At 33.3% G+C, this 14,912-nt stretch overlaps 1 protein-coding gene across 4 annotated transcripts in view; it reads right to left on the reverse strand.

The window, feature by feature from the left end:
* Positions 1 to 14,912, reverse strand: part of GABRB2 (gamma-aminobutyric acid type A receptor subunit beta2) — a 245,375-nt gene that overhangs the window by 221,802 nt on the left and 8,661 nt on the right. The gene's annotated exons all lie outside the window — the stretch shown is intronic.

Here is a 14,912-nt window from a genome sequence, read left to right on the forward strand (position 1 = left end):
TATATTTAATAGCCCCCCCTAGGTATTATCACACATTTAAGATGAGACACATTTGATTCAGAAAGAAAATTACTTTTAGAAAGAGAGTAGAGCTGTATCTTACTTGCATTTTAACTTCTCAATAAAATTCTTTTCACAAGTATGAACAAATATTAGCATCTAGAAGTATTAGCATCTAACAATTTCATAGCAGACTCCTGCAGACAGAACACCTTGAGAGGATTATACCCCTAAAGCTCTACAGAATTAGCAAAGTGCTTATTCTGCAAAACAACTGCAAAATATTCCATTAGAAAGAGGAACACTTTCTGATAAACAACACAACTACTGTTTGTCAGCTTTTTTTCTGGCCTAATAAGCAAAGCTGTCTTTTTTTTTTCTTTCATAGTTCTTTCCAACTTTGGTTGCAAATTTAAGAATTTAGAATTTAAAAAAAAACTGGGTTTTTTTTTACTCAAAGATTTTCAGGAGTTCAGAACTGGAAGGTTATATCAATCTAGTCATTTTTTCATTACCTTCATCCCCACCTGTCCCCACACCACACACAAAAATGTAACTATAGTCCAGAGGGGGGATAAAATGAAATACTTGATATGACACACTAGAGTGTAGGTGAATCGTACTGAGAATTGAGGTCTCCTGAATACTAGCCTAATGCCCTAGGATTCCTTTCTAGCACATAGCTTCTTTGACCATCAAATGACCATGTGCTTTTCAAGATACCATTACCCTTGATATGGTGTCCATTCTGCATAAACTGAAATCATGAATGTGTCAGTGGGCTTGTGGCATCAACCAAACTTAAATTTGTATGTATATAATGTTATTAATAGATATAATTTATTGAGATTTATTATGTGCAAAGAACTTTACTAAGCCTTGTATGTCTATTAAATCATTTAATTTTTAGAATACTCTTTTGAGGCTGATACTATCAATATTCCTATTCTATAGATGAGAAAAGTGATGATTTAAGGAATTAGATTATTTGGACCATATTACATAGCTAATAAGAAAAGCCAAAATTCCACAGCCCAGATCTTCAACTACTATGAAATGCTACCAATGTTTATAAAACTGTCAAAGAAAAACATACTCTTAGAAATTTTCATAAGCAAACCTGCCTTTATAAGTTTTAAGAAAGAAAACTATTTCTTCTTGTAGTTGGAGACATAACTACCAAATGTATTTAGTTGTAATCAAGCAATAAAAAACAGATTGTCTCATTCTGTTCTTTAAATACATTTCAACCAATTTCAAAGACATTCAACATTAACAAAGACTTTCAAGGATTGAGGTTTAAACTTTATTTATCTGGTAGGCTTAGTTCATTGTTGACTTCCTTACTACTCTTACATCTGAAATATTACGGCATATTTATTAGCTGTTAAGTCACAACAATTATACCTCATTTTATGTACAATTTGGTACTCCTGCTTTGTTCTGCTCTTAGGTTTACTTTTTTAATCCTAGCCATAAATTCTAGTCCACAAACTTCAGAAAGGAATGAGGACTGTCTAAAGATGTCAAGTTGGGAACCATTCCTTAAATGCTGAGTACTCTGTTGTCACCAGCACTGATATGTAGACCCTTAACATAACTGTATGACCACTGTGAGAGCTCTGTACAATGACTTCTAGAACAAATTATGAAAATCAACCAAAATATTCTTGAATAAAAATTGAAGACTGAAGATAAGCAATGATAAACACTTCTGAACCAAACTATGGTTTTGTTGTGCTATAACTTCTTAAGAGAAAGAAGCACTAATAAAAGGGATTATGTGTTATTCTACCACTAGCTTAACTCATTTCTTATGTAATTTCCATGAGTCAGACCTTTTTTAAGCTAGATCTGGCAGTAGTTAAAATAGTCAAAAAAACAGACATGGTCCTGACCTCATGAAGCACAGTCTAATGGGTTATGGGATCATTTCTCAGTAGAGAGAAACTGTTAAGGACTATGAGTAGAAAAGATTTTCTTGATTCTAATTCTTACATTAATCAATATATTAACAAGGAGCATCCATACATTTTTAGGCCATACAAATTCACAATTTACTACAAAGCAAACCTGAACATAAGTTACTATAACTTTTGTTTTTATAAACAATATTAAAAAGCAAATCTAAGAATATTTAATATGAAACAAAAAGCTTCACATTATTTTCTATAATTCTCCCAATTTTAATACAAAGGTTATTTTCCTTTTTTAAAAAAAATGTTTATTTATTTTGGGGATCCTGGGTGGCTCAGTCAGTTAAGCATCCAACTCTTGATTTCAGTTCAGATCATGATCTCCTGGTTCCTAAGTGTGATCCCTGCACCAGGATCTACACTGATAGTGCTGAGTCTGCTTGGGATTTTCTCTCTCTCTCCCTCTTTCTCTGCCCCTCCCCATTACTCGCTCTCTCACTCTCTCACGCTCCCAAAAATAAATTATTTATATATTTATTAAATAAATTGTTTATTTTGGAGAGCGTGAGAGAGCACACACACAGGGGCCGGGGAGGGGCAGAGAGGGGTGGGGGGGGGATGGAGGTTCTGACAGCAGACAGCCAGATGTGAGGCTTGAACTCATGAAACATGAGATCATGACCTGAGAAGTCTTTCGCTTAACTTGACTGAGCACCCAGGAGCCACAAGATGTTTTCCTTTTTATGCTTTCCATAATCTTAATTAGCAAAAATATACTTCTTCATTAAGTCACATTTTCAATACATTCTTATTTAATTTGAACCATCTCTCATTTAAGTAAAGTTGAAACAGATACATAAGCAAGAACAATAGATATGCAATTTCACATGCTCCATCTTCTATTGGTTTATATCCAGAGTACTTATACTCATACCATACTTATTGTTCTGAAACAGGAGTCATAAAATTTTTTCTGTGATGACCAAAGAGTAAATATTTTGGATTCTGTAGGCCATATTGTCTCTGTTATAACTACTCAACTCTGCATTTAAAATGCAAAAGCAGGGGCACCTGGGTGGCTCAGTGGGTTGAGCACACAGACCATGATCTCATTATCATGGGATCAAGCTCTACATCAGGCTCCACGCTGAGTGTGGAGCCTGCTTGGGATTCTCTCTCTCTTTCTCTCCCTCTTTCTCTCTCTCTCTTTCTCTCTCTCTCTCAAAATAAACATTAAAAACAAATAAATTGCAACAGCAGGTATAGATAATATCTAACCAAATGGGCATGGGTGCATTCCAATAAAAGTTTATTTATAAAAATAGGCAAGTATAGGCCCTTCCTCTAAAATATCAATAATCTTTTGGCCAAAACTAGCTGAATAAAGATGATCATGATTATCAAAGCATGTCTCACTAAAGTCCAGTTTAAAAAATAAAAATTTTTACAATATATCTTTGAAGATAAATTTGATCATTATCTTTTAGAATGGACAATAAATCTGTAGACAATTAAGAATTGGATTCCTTTTAATTGTGCTAGTAAGTTTTCTATTTATATTAGTACTGTACCTGTATTTTTTATGAAAATAAACAGAACCAAAATACATTTGTCAAAAGATCAAACCTTACTTGATACATCAGTCAGAAGCCTAAATTCACTGATGTGTATAACACATCAATATTTTAATATTAAAAACATTCATCTAAAGTGTATACACACACACACACACACACACTTGCAAAACAGCATGGAATTCTACCCTTACTTTAGTTTTCCTATATTTATTTACAAGAAACACATTTTCCTGTCCAAGGATTTATAGTCTTTTCAAACTGATGTATGTGGCATTGCTATTTCATATGATATCCCCATCTACTAATGCAGCTAACTTAAATTTACCAACATCAAATAATTCAACATGAAGGTTAGAGGTTCTTATTTAAACAGAAAAAAAGTTATACTCTATTTTATGTATGTATATGTGTGTATCTATGTATGTGACAGCCAAATACCATATGCTATTGACAATGCTGGACTAATTTGTAGAAAGTCCTCCTCCATCTGTGCTTTTGCTTTTTCTTAAAGGCACTCTGACTTAACCAATACCAAAGTTACAACTCAACCAAGGAGACACTATAATTCCCTAAAATGTATATGTTATTCTATGTTTTCCCTAAAATTCAACATAGTAATCTCAAACTTCATGCACAACTAAACTATTCTTAGCTGAAGGATTCAACATGAAAACTAAAAACTTCTCAGGAAAGCAGATTGATAAGTCAGTGTATTTAAGATGGTCAAATCACTTATGAACTTAGACTACCATAATGGGAGAGCCTAACCTTTACAGTTTTCAATATTTGGCGATCAAGTATGATTCAAGGTCAATTAGGTTTAGTATTAAATCCAGACAAGTCTTCACTCTGAAAAAGGTATTTGTGGCTATATTCACACACTGTGTCAGTTAACATTGTTTTATTCTCTGGTTGTAGCTGCCCTCAACATAAAACATGCCCTCTTCAACTGTCTGTAATTAAATCATCCATACATACATCAAGTAATAGATACCAGAGTTTAAACGTAGCATGTGATGATGATTTGGTTTACAGCAAAAAAAGGTTTCCTATTTTCACAAGGTTTGCAATATGCAAGATAAAAAGGGGATATATTAAAAGGAGACTTTAGCTTTAAATCTAAATTTTATGAACCTCATTGGGGTAAAGGAATGGAAGACTGCATCTTCAATGGTAATTCATGTTGGTTTTATGGGACTAAGTAAGTCAATCCTATGCTGGAGATTGAAATGAAATAAAACAATTATTTTAAATGTTTAAGTTGGTTAGGAATAATAAACTGAAAAAGTGCACAATATCTATCTATCTATCTATCTATCTATCTATCTATCTATCTATTCAAACAGGTTACCGATACCAAAGGTATTTCATGCATAAATTGCAATGGAAATGGTACTCGGAGTGGTAAAGATAAAAAACACCCTTCTCAGATGGTTATATGGCATTTGTTCTTTTGGCCAAGAATCAAAAATAATAATTGGATATAAAAATCCTAATTTCCATAACCATACAAACTGTAAAGTATTTAAGAATTAATTTAGCAAGAATTATGTAAAGCCTATGGGAATAAATTTAACAAGAAATGTGCAAGAGTTCCATGTAGAAAAGTATAATTTTACTGAAGGACACAGCAGACTATGTATAAATGGTGAGACATAGTATGGTTTTCAATACAAGGAGCCACTGCCGTTGAGAACTAAATTTTCTACCAAATTTCCAGCAATTACAACCAAAATGCTGGCACAGCATTTTTTTTTAACTTGCCAAAATATAAAGATTGTATGAAAGTGTAACTATCTCACAATGGTTAAGTATAAATAAATAGAAACATAATGAGGGGAGATTTGCCTTGATATTTAAGGTTAAAATAATTAAAACAATATTATGCTTACACTATACACACACACACACACACACACACACACACACACACACACACACATATATGTAGAGAGGGAGAGAGAGAAAGATGGAGAGAGAGAAATATTAATGAGGCAAATTACAGAGTAAAAACATAGACCTAAGGACAGATGAGATTCCCTATATGATAAAGACAAGATTTCAAATAATAGGGAAAGGATAGACTATTTCATTAAATTTTACTGTGACAAATATCTATCCATTTATCTACCTATCTGTCAAATCTGACAATACATGATTGTTTTACATAGTTTCATTCATGATACTAAAAATCCACAAAATAATCATAATGTCTGTCAAAATAGGATTGATTTAATAAAATCAATGAAATTCTATGCAACCCTTGGATATTATGTTGTAGAAAAATTTTAGATGTCATCAAAAGATGTTCACAAAATATTAAGAGCAAAAATCATAAAACATGATGTCTGATACCATTTGATAATATTTCACGTACCTCCCAAGAAGTCTGGAGGCTTACTGATCATTTTGCTAACAGTATTTATATCTGGGTGGTGATATTAATAGGCATCTTCACTTTTAATTATAGTTTACACTGCTACTGATTTTTCTGTAATGGACAGAAATAAGTAATAAAAACAATTCAAGATAAAAACAGAAAATATTTTTTAAATGGAAGAAAATCAAGAAAATCACATAACAGATAAATTTACCCACTTAACAAAATAAATATTACAAAAATTTTTCATTTAATTCCCTTAATTTCCAAATACAGAAACGCTGAACAAGAATTTTGTACAAGGTTTTATCACCAGTGACAAATTCAGGACAAATCCAGAACTCCCAGTCCCTGCTTTTGATATGAAAACTGACTTTTTCACAATAATTATAGAAATAATCTCTAGAAAAATTCAATAACATACTTTTAGCCCAAGGACTGCTACCTTTCAAAAGAAACATAGAGCTTAATAATTATATGTGTGTGTGTATATTATTAGATATATAAAATATACATACCCTAAATTTTATGTTTGATTTTAATCAACCCAATTGTATATTTGATAAAGTAGATAAAAAGAAATTAGAAACATTTTGCTTAAGCCACATATTGTTCTCAACCGTGAAGAACACAACTGTATTCAAACTGAAGTTTTTAGATTGACCTTGAAATACATCACAATTATTATTTCACACAAATGCTAATCATCAGCCTACTGAATATTTTGAGATGCTCTGATACTGAGATAGGTACCACCTCATTAAAATAACAAGTAAGGTATCAAGGGGTGATATTTTCTTCATTCTGAAAGTCATAAAACTTAATCAAGATCTAATTTTGTTCTTAATTCTCAAGATTACCATATCCTTTGCAGAGCAGATTTTTGTTTCAAGCATGAATTGGATTTATTCCTCAGTGATGAAAGAGGATTTATAATAGCCAGGAAAAAAGTAAATCATAATCTTCAATTTATCCACAAACTTTAATGATGCTGACATAGTGATAATTACTAATTTAACTGACCTCTCAATGAGTTAGATTGCCTACTTCCTTATGTTCTATTTATCTTAGTTTTGTAGGCTTCCCAAAAATCATCTGAGAATCTGGAATGTGGATTGTTAACAATCATCCTGGGAGATTATGATGGAGGCAGGTCCATTCAATTTTTTCAACTTCCTTTTTCTTTCACTTCAGAAAAACACAAAATAAACGGGATAGGGGACAAATCAGGCTCAAATTCCAGTTCCAGGTATACTGTAATTTTTCAAAACTGTTTTCATTGACTTTTTTTTAATTAAAATATGTATTAATTATCAAATGCTTAAAAGTACAGAAAGAATCCACATGCATTTTGATATTGTTGATTCCATATCACGTAATTCAAAAAGACAGTCCCTGATTTTATATATATATATTTTTTTCATGGTAATCTTTGTTGCATACTTTACATATATAAATATTCATTTATACTAAACAGGACACAGTGACTATGTAGGAAAGGCCTTCTGCTATTTCTCAACTATTGAAAACACATTACACACTCTTCAAGAACAGGAATACATATGTCTATCCCTCTTCGCCTCTCCCTCTCTGCATCTCTCTTTGCCCCTCTCTCTCTTTAAAGCTCAAAGACACAGCAGCATTTGATTTAATCAAGTTTTGTTCCTGCTGTATTTGCACTAGGCACTAAAACAACAACAAAATGGGAAACCCAGAGCTCTAGGATTGTGGCTACTTTTTTAATGAGAACATAAACAATTAAGAAGTATTCTGTCCCAATCTGGGAATTTTAACACCAAGACACACCTATAGCATTGCCACTTTGACTAAAGTATCCTAAGTAGAAAAAGTTCCATTAACAACAAATTTCCACCTAAGTGGTGGGGATGATGATCAGAGTCAGTTTGGTAAATTAATGAAATAAAGACATTTTAAAATGTGGCTTTCAAAGCTGGTTCATTAAATAGATAGACAGTAAGAGTTTCCTGGTCTGTTAGAAAATGTATAATTAAGATATGAACATGAAAGCTGATCTTTCTGAATAACCAGAGAATTATATATATATAATATATATATATATATATATATATATTATATATATATATTTATATTTTATAATATATATATTTATATTTGTTAGAAAATATTACTCTGTAGTGTTAAAAAGCAATTGGCAAAATGATTTTATTCAGATTTCTTATAGAACAGAACTTAGCCTCCAACAAGCAGTCTAAAATAAAGCACTGAAAAAAATCTGAAGGAAATGAGGAAACTATGTTTTTCATATGCTTTGTAATTTTACATATCTCTCACATGTAAATTTGGCAAGTACTTAAAATATTATGACTTTTAGAATAACAAAGTATTCTCTAATGAATTCAGTTAGAAAAATGGTTTGCCACACCGACAAGCTAGTATGATTCAAGTAAACACTTAAAAGCATTCTTCCAACACATAAGCCAGATGCAAATTTACGCAGCCTAGCAGATCAGATCAGCCCCACCAAAAGAAAGAGCTGGCTTAACAGTGCTTGAAAGAGGAAAGGTTTACACAACTGACTGATGGGAGAATGCTTCAAGGGGTCTATTAACTCAAACACTCATTTGGAAAAAGAAATAGAAATACGTCTTTACAAAATAAGTCTTTAAGTTTCTTTGTAGGTCAAAGAAAGCAGACAGAAAAAAATATTTAAATTTCATTTTTTGGAGCACAGTATCTGCAACAATGGTAAGTATACAGAAAGGTGATTAGATTTTACAACCTAACAATGGGCACCTATTCACTTATATTTAAAGCTGTTGACAACTCTCCTTCTTATTTATGATATTCCTGAAAATGGCCTATAAATCATTCTTTAAAGATTAATGTTAAAATATTTCCTGAAACATCTACAGTTGATGAAATGTCAACAGCCTCACAAAACAGGACAATTTGTAAAGATGATCTTTGCATGATTATTTAAGAGCTACCTGATTATACAGTCCCTTGTAAAATCCATTTAAACGGTAGTCCTAAGAAGCAAGAAGATTCAATAATTACTTTAAAACAAATGCTCCCTCCTGGAAGGGAGGAACAGCACACTCTCTAAAATATTACTTGTTCTATGTTGATGCTTTAGAAATTGGAAGGTAGGAATAAATGGGACTGTTTCCACAGAAGAAAGTCACCTTTCACTTATCTATATTCCAAGCCATACTATCCAATATTTCCCCTTAGCAGGATAATAATGAAGAATAAAATGGCCTTTAATTTCCATTATTGTTCACTATATCGCTATTTTCATAGAAAATGCAAAACCCTAAACCAGTGTCAAGATGACCATGAGATGCAAATATAACTTTATATATATTTTATAAAATCCTCTTCTTTTAAGTTTATTTATTTATTTATTTATTTTGAAAGATTGGGGGCGGGGGCAGAGAAAGAGGGAGAAAGAGAATCCCAAGCAGGCTCCATGTTGTCAGCATAAAGCCCAATGTGGGGGTGGGCTTTCATTTCACACAACTGTGAGATCATGACTGGAGCCCAAATCAAGACTTGGATGCTCAACTAACTGAGCCACCCAGGTGCCCCTCAAATCCTCTTTAAACCTCTACTTTGAGTATGTTTGATAGTGAACATTATGTATTAGTTTATAGCTAGATAAATACACATTTATTAAGCAAGTCGATTAATTCTCATGATGCAACCATCATTTCTATTTAAAATAAAAAATAAAATAGTTGAGTGAGAAGTGGCTTTTAAAAACTATTTAAGGGGCGCCTGGGTGGCTCAGTCGGTTAAGCGTCTGACTTCAGCTCAGGTCACGATCTCGCGGTCCGCAAGTTCGAGCCCCGCATCGGGCTCTGGGCTGATGGCTCAGAGCCTGGAGCCTGCTTCCGATTCTGTGTCTCCCTCTCTCTCTGCCCCTCCCCCGTTCATGCTGTGTCTCTCTCTGTCTCAAAAATAAATAAACATTAAAAAAAAATTTTTTTTAAATAAATAAAATAAAAACTATTTAATTTAATAAACTATGTAAAAGTCTGGAGATAAACATTTTATAAAAATGTTTTTGATGCAATGGTCTTCTACCAATTAGGCACTGAATTATTGATCTTTAGAGGAGCAACCCCAAGATTTTTGTTTAATCACTGAGGCCTAAAGTTTAAGCACATACTTCAAGAATTATAATTAGGCAGCCATAAATAATTAATAGGGAGCTATTCAGTGCCATTGTCCCTATATGTAACGTGTAATGCTACTATTACTAACCACCAATTACATAGCTACCTTTCTAAACAAGGATAGCAAAATCATATTACCATGAAATGTATATTAAAATATAAGTATTTCTGATATTTTTCAGACATCTTAAAACTAAATAATCAATACAGCTATTATTAATTTTTTCATAGTATCAAACACTGTGCTAGGTCCTCATCCCTCCACCATTTTGCAACCATTGTTCAACCTTTGTTCTTTTTAAATATAGAACTGCGATCATTTTAATGATGTGTCAATAAAATTAGTGTGGAAGTTCCAAATGACATTTTATAAAAATAGAAATCAGATCTGGAAAATGTTTTTCAATGTTCTCATACTTCCTTTATGAAGTGTTTTCTGCCTTTAACTTTGTTCCTTGTGAAGATGCTTAAGGCTCTCTCACAGTGTCAGAGCACCCACCCAAGAAATCCCAAGGTCTCTTCTGCAGAGCCATCAAGATCCTATGCAATTAAGTTTCACTCTACATATTCATACCCTCCATATGCACCCTACCATTCTGATCCACTTACATTAGCTGTGAAATCTTAGAAATTATATAATCTATCCAGTTGTTAGTTTCTGCATTTCTAAAAGAAGATGATAATACTATTATCTAGGTCATTGGATTTCTGTGAGCATTAAGATAGTCATACATACCCTAAATTTATATTTTTGCAATATTACTATTGCTAATATGCAATGGTTTTCTTCATGCTGTCTATACCCTACTGCCCTTTCCCACAGGACTGTTCTAATTTTCCATCTATTCAAATTGCACTGATTCCATTTGTTCAGTTCAACTCTCTTTGCCATGAAGTCTCTTTCTGCAAATCCCACCCACCCTTACTACTTAGATCTTTATATTGTTGTAAAAATCCATATTACAACTAGAGGCCAGTCAGTTGTTGTCAAATTCTTTTATTACTAATTATCCAGCTTCCAACTTCACTATAAAATACATGTTCCTCTAACAGTGCCTTTCAGATCGTACCTGTGTCAGTCACGTAGAAAACTTAACATGAAGACCTCTGAACGCCATCCTAGACTGAGGAGTCAGACTCTGAATATGGGCCTTAAAAATATGAATATTAACACTAGACTCAGAGATTCTACTGCACAGAAAAATTTGACAATCACTGTAAAACTTGATTCCCAATTTTTTATTTTGACTCTTTTACCTGAGAGACATACCAGTCTCCTCTCCCACCATCTGAAACACTCTTCTCTCCATCAACCCTCACCTCCCTCTTCAGGCAGTAAGATTAATCTTTCTTGACTCTAGAAAGTACCTTAGTCCCATTTCCCATCCTTCCACAATCCAGCTTAACTGGTAGAGTGCTGCTTAAGTTAGCCCTTGATAAACACTTCCTGGTAGCTTGATGTACTGAAGTCCTTCAACTACCCCTTCAACCAATTCTGCCAATCCATGTTTGGCAAGCATCTACTAATTGTCTGGCATCATGCTGGGCACTTTCCATGAATTTGTACACCTCAAAATCTCCAATCTTCCTCTATGGCTTACTTTTGTATCACTTTTCTAAGATACAGGTAGATTCACTTTTAAAACTTCATTAATTGTTGCTATTGTGTTAGGAGAGAAGTTATTTTAGCTTCAATTGCCAAACAATTACTTCTAAGTTAAGACCTCTTGGCAAGTAAGTGGGCAGTAGGGGCCAAATTATAGTGCAAGGAAAATAAGACTTGGCAATAAAAATGCCGATAGAATGTTAACAAAATGAGCACCAGCAAGAGACAATGGGCTAAAGACATTCCTATATTTTTCCATATAAATGGCGGCAGGATAACATAAAGCCATGTCTCTCCTTGCATATATATATATATATATATATATATATATATATATATGCGCACATATATATATACACACACATATATATACATAATGCAAATGAAATGCACATAAATCTTGTGTTTTAAAAACTCATAAGCCCTGCTTCTTGTTCCTCTTTTAACTGTTCCTAAGTATTTTTGTCATCTGAAAAGTGTAAATTGATTTTGGAAAAACTGATTAATATCAGAATAGAAACAGTAAAGAGTGGCTGTGTAAATATGAGTCAACTTGATATATCATTTTTTAAAATTTCAATTTATACGCTACTTAAATCCAGTTCTCTATTTTGTATGTGATTTGTATATTATTGTTAATGGTGCAAAAGTAAAAGTAAATATGGGAGTACCCAGGTGGCTTAGTCAGTTAAGCGTCCAACTTCGGCTCAGGTCATGATCTCATGGTTCATGGGTTCGAGCCCTGCATCAGGCTCTATGCTGACAGCTCAGAGCCTGGAGCCTGCTTTGTATTGTGTCTCCCTCTCTCTCTCTGCCTCTCCCCTGCTTGTGCTCTGTCTCTCTCAAAAATAAATAAACATTAAAAGAAAAATTTAAAAGATAAATAAGTTTATTTTTAAATAATCGATAGCTATAATTATGACTAATAATCTATAAAATATATTTTAAAATTGTTTCTCAAAAAATTCAGAATGAATAAAAAATAAAATGTCAATATATTCATTATATGTTTGTAAGATCGAGCAAAAATACCCACCAGTTTACACTGGTGGTAGTAGAGATGTGTATTTTTTATAAAGAAAGCATAAATCTGTAAAAATATGCATGGTGTATTAAGTGAAAATATAGACTATAAAATTATCTCTACAAAACAAGTGCAATGTGTAAAACATGAATAAGCTAATAGACGAGAGCTAGAAGGTAATACAAATTAAAACACAGTTTTAATAAAATAATAGGGATATGGGTAATTTTTGCTTTTGATATTTGTTGGTATTTTCAAATTGGTTTTGTCACAATGTACCACCAAACATAAATGAAAATGGTGACGAAGCACAAAATCAATGAGAAAATCTCAGTGACAAATCTCTTTTCTCTAGTTGCTTAGAGACAAAACCACAACACCATTCTTTACACCAGTGGCTCTCAACTGGGGACAATCCCCTCACCCCACATGGCACATTTAGCAATTTCTGGAGACACTTTTGGTTTTCACAACAGCAGGAGTACTTCTGGCAGCCGAGTGGAGTAGAGGCAAGAAATGCCATGAAATTTCTTACAATGCACATGACCGCCCACTCACAACAAAAAAGTATCTGGTCCAAAGTGACAGCAAGGCTGAAGGTAAGAAACTTTGTTATAGAATGATCATAAAACAAATCGTGCCCTTCGCCAAAGTTAACATATATACACCCTTCCCATATAGTTAGGAAAAACACTTTGATTTACATTCTTAAAAAATTCCCACAACCACTTAATTACTTGGAGGAGCACACTTCCGAAGCACACATGATCCACTAAAACATGAAACTTGAGATACTTCCTTAGCCTGCTGTCTCCTGCAGAGGAAGCCCATTATCACATCTTTATTTCATGCCCATAGTTAAGCAAGAGCATTGTTCAGGGTACCCACAAGGTAACAGCAAAAAAATTGCCCTAAGAGTTAACTAGAAAAAATAGACTTATAAACTGTCAATATCAAGTGTCATAGATGTTTTAAAATAGGTAAGTCTTCTAGAGATGTAATCTTTATAATGAGTCTCATTTATACTACATGGGATGGAGGAAGGAAAGCTCTGGGAAGAAAAGGAAAAGAATTCAACCACCTTTAGGAGAATTATCTGCAGAAGCAATTAACCAGAAATCAGAAAAATGTGTTCTCAATGAAAAAAAAAGTTCAATTGAAAATGAGGTATTTATGATAACAAAAAGGGGGGGAAAGGGTGTGGTGTTTTCACACAGTGTCTACTCACAGCCCATAACCCCTGAGATTATGATTCATAAACATGTAGCAGCCAGTATTTTCTGGCAATTACTGGCCTTAATTGTTATCTGATAGATTCTTCTAGGGCAAAAGAAAATTATTAGACAAGTTAACCAAACAGCACCCATTCATAATGACAGAAATTACAACACATGAAATATTCTGGATCTTATGTAAATTTTCCTTTATTGCATGGTTTAAATCATGCTCAACAGATGTAATTTAAAGTATGTGTTTCTCAAGGATGGGTATCATTTCTTATATTTAATATATACTGAATAAACTACCTACTTGGAATCACTAATAAAATTAAGATTTTTTTTTTTAAGGCGAAGAGAGTGAGGAGTATCATCTTATGATTAGTTTCTCTGATCTATCCACTCTTTCAAAAAATAGCAACTACAACAAAACAGGGTTCTCAAGGAATGAAAATGATTTTTTTTAACGAGTCTTTGCTACAACTTAAAACTGCAGCATGGTTAAGATCAAGCAATGTGAAGTCAATCATTTGTTAGCTGTGTGACCTTGAACGAGTCACTTAACCTCTCTTGGCCTCAGGTTCCTCTTTTGTAAGTAGGTTGATGTAGCTACCTCACTGTTTTTATAGGAGCATTGGATGAAATAATGCAAATCAACAGAATACTTACATGAGTTAAGAACTCAATAAGCACTAGCTTTATTCTATTCTATTTGTGTTACATGACGTGGAAAATGTTGGGTAATATACAAGAGAGGGAGAGGGGATGATGGCGCAAAGGAGTAGAAGAAAAAGGAGAGAACATAATAGCTTGCTAAAAGTTGGGTAGGAGAACTTCTAAGCATAATTCACTTAGGCTTAAGCCTGCCTGTAGTCGGAGAGTGTTCATATACACTTCACCATGCTTCATTGCTTCTTGGCTATCCTTCTGTGTGTCCCAGGTAACCTCACTTACTTACCCTTTCTCCACAGAGGCCAATTTTAACCTCCTCTATTCTCAATAGGAAATGTCTCCCATGTTGGAGAGAAT

This window comes from Panthera pardus, unplaced genomic scaffold (assembly GCF_024362965.1).
Source record: "Panthera pardus isolate Hobbes unplaced genomic scaffold, ASM2436296v1 HiC_scaffold_2, whole genome shotgun sequence".
Lineage (NCBI taxonomy): Eukaryota > Metazoa > Chordata > Mammalia > Carnivora > Felidae > Panthera > Panthera pardus.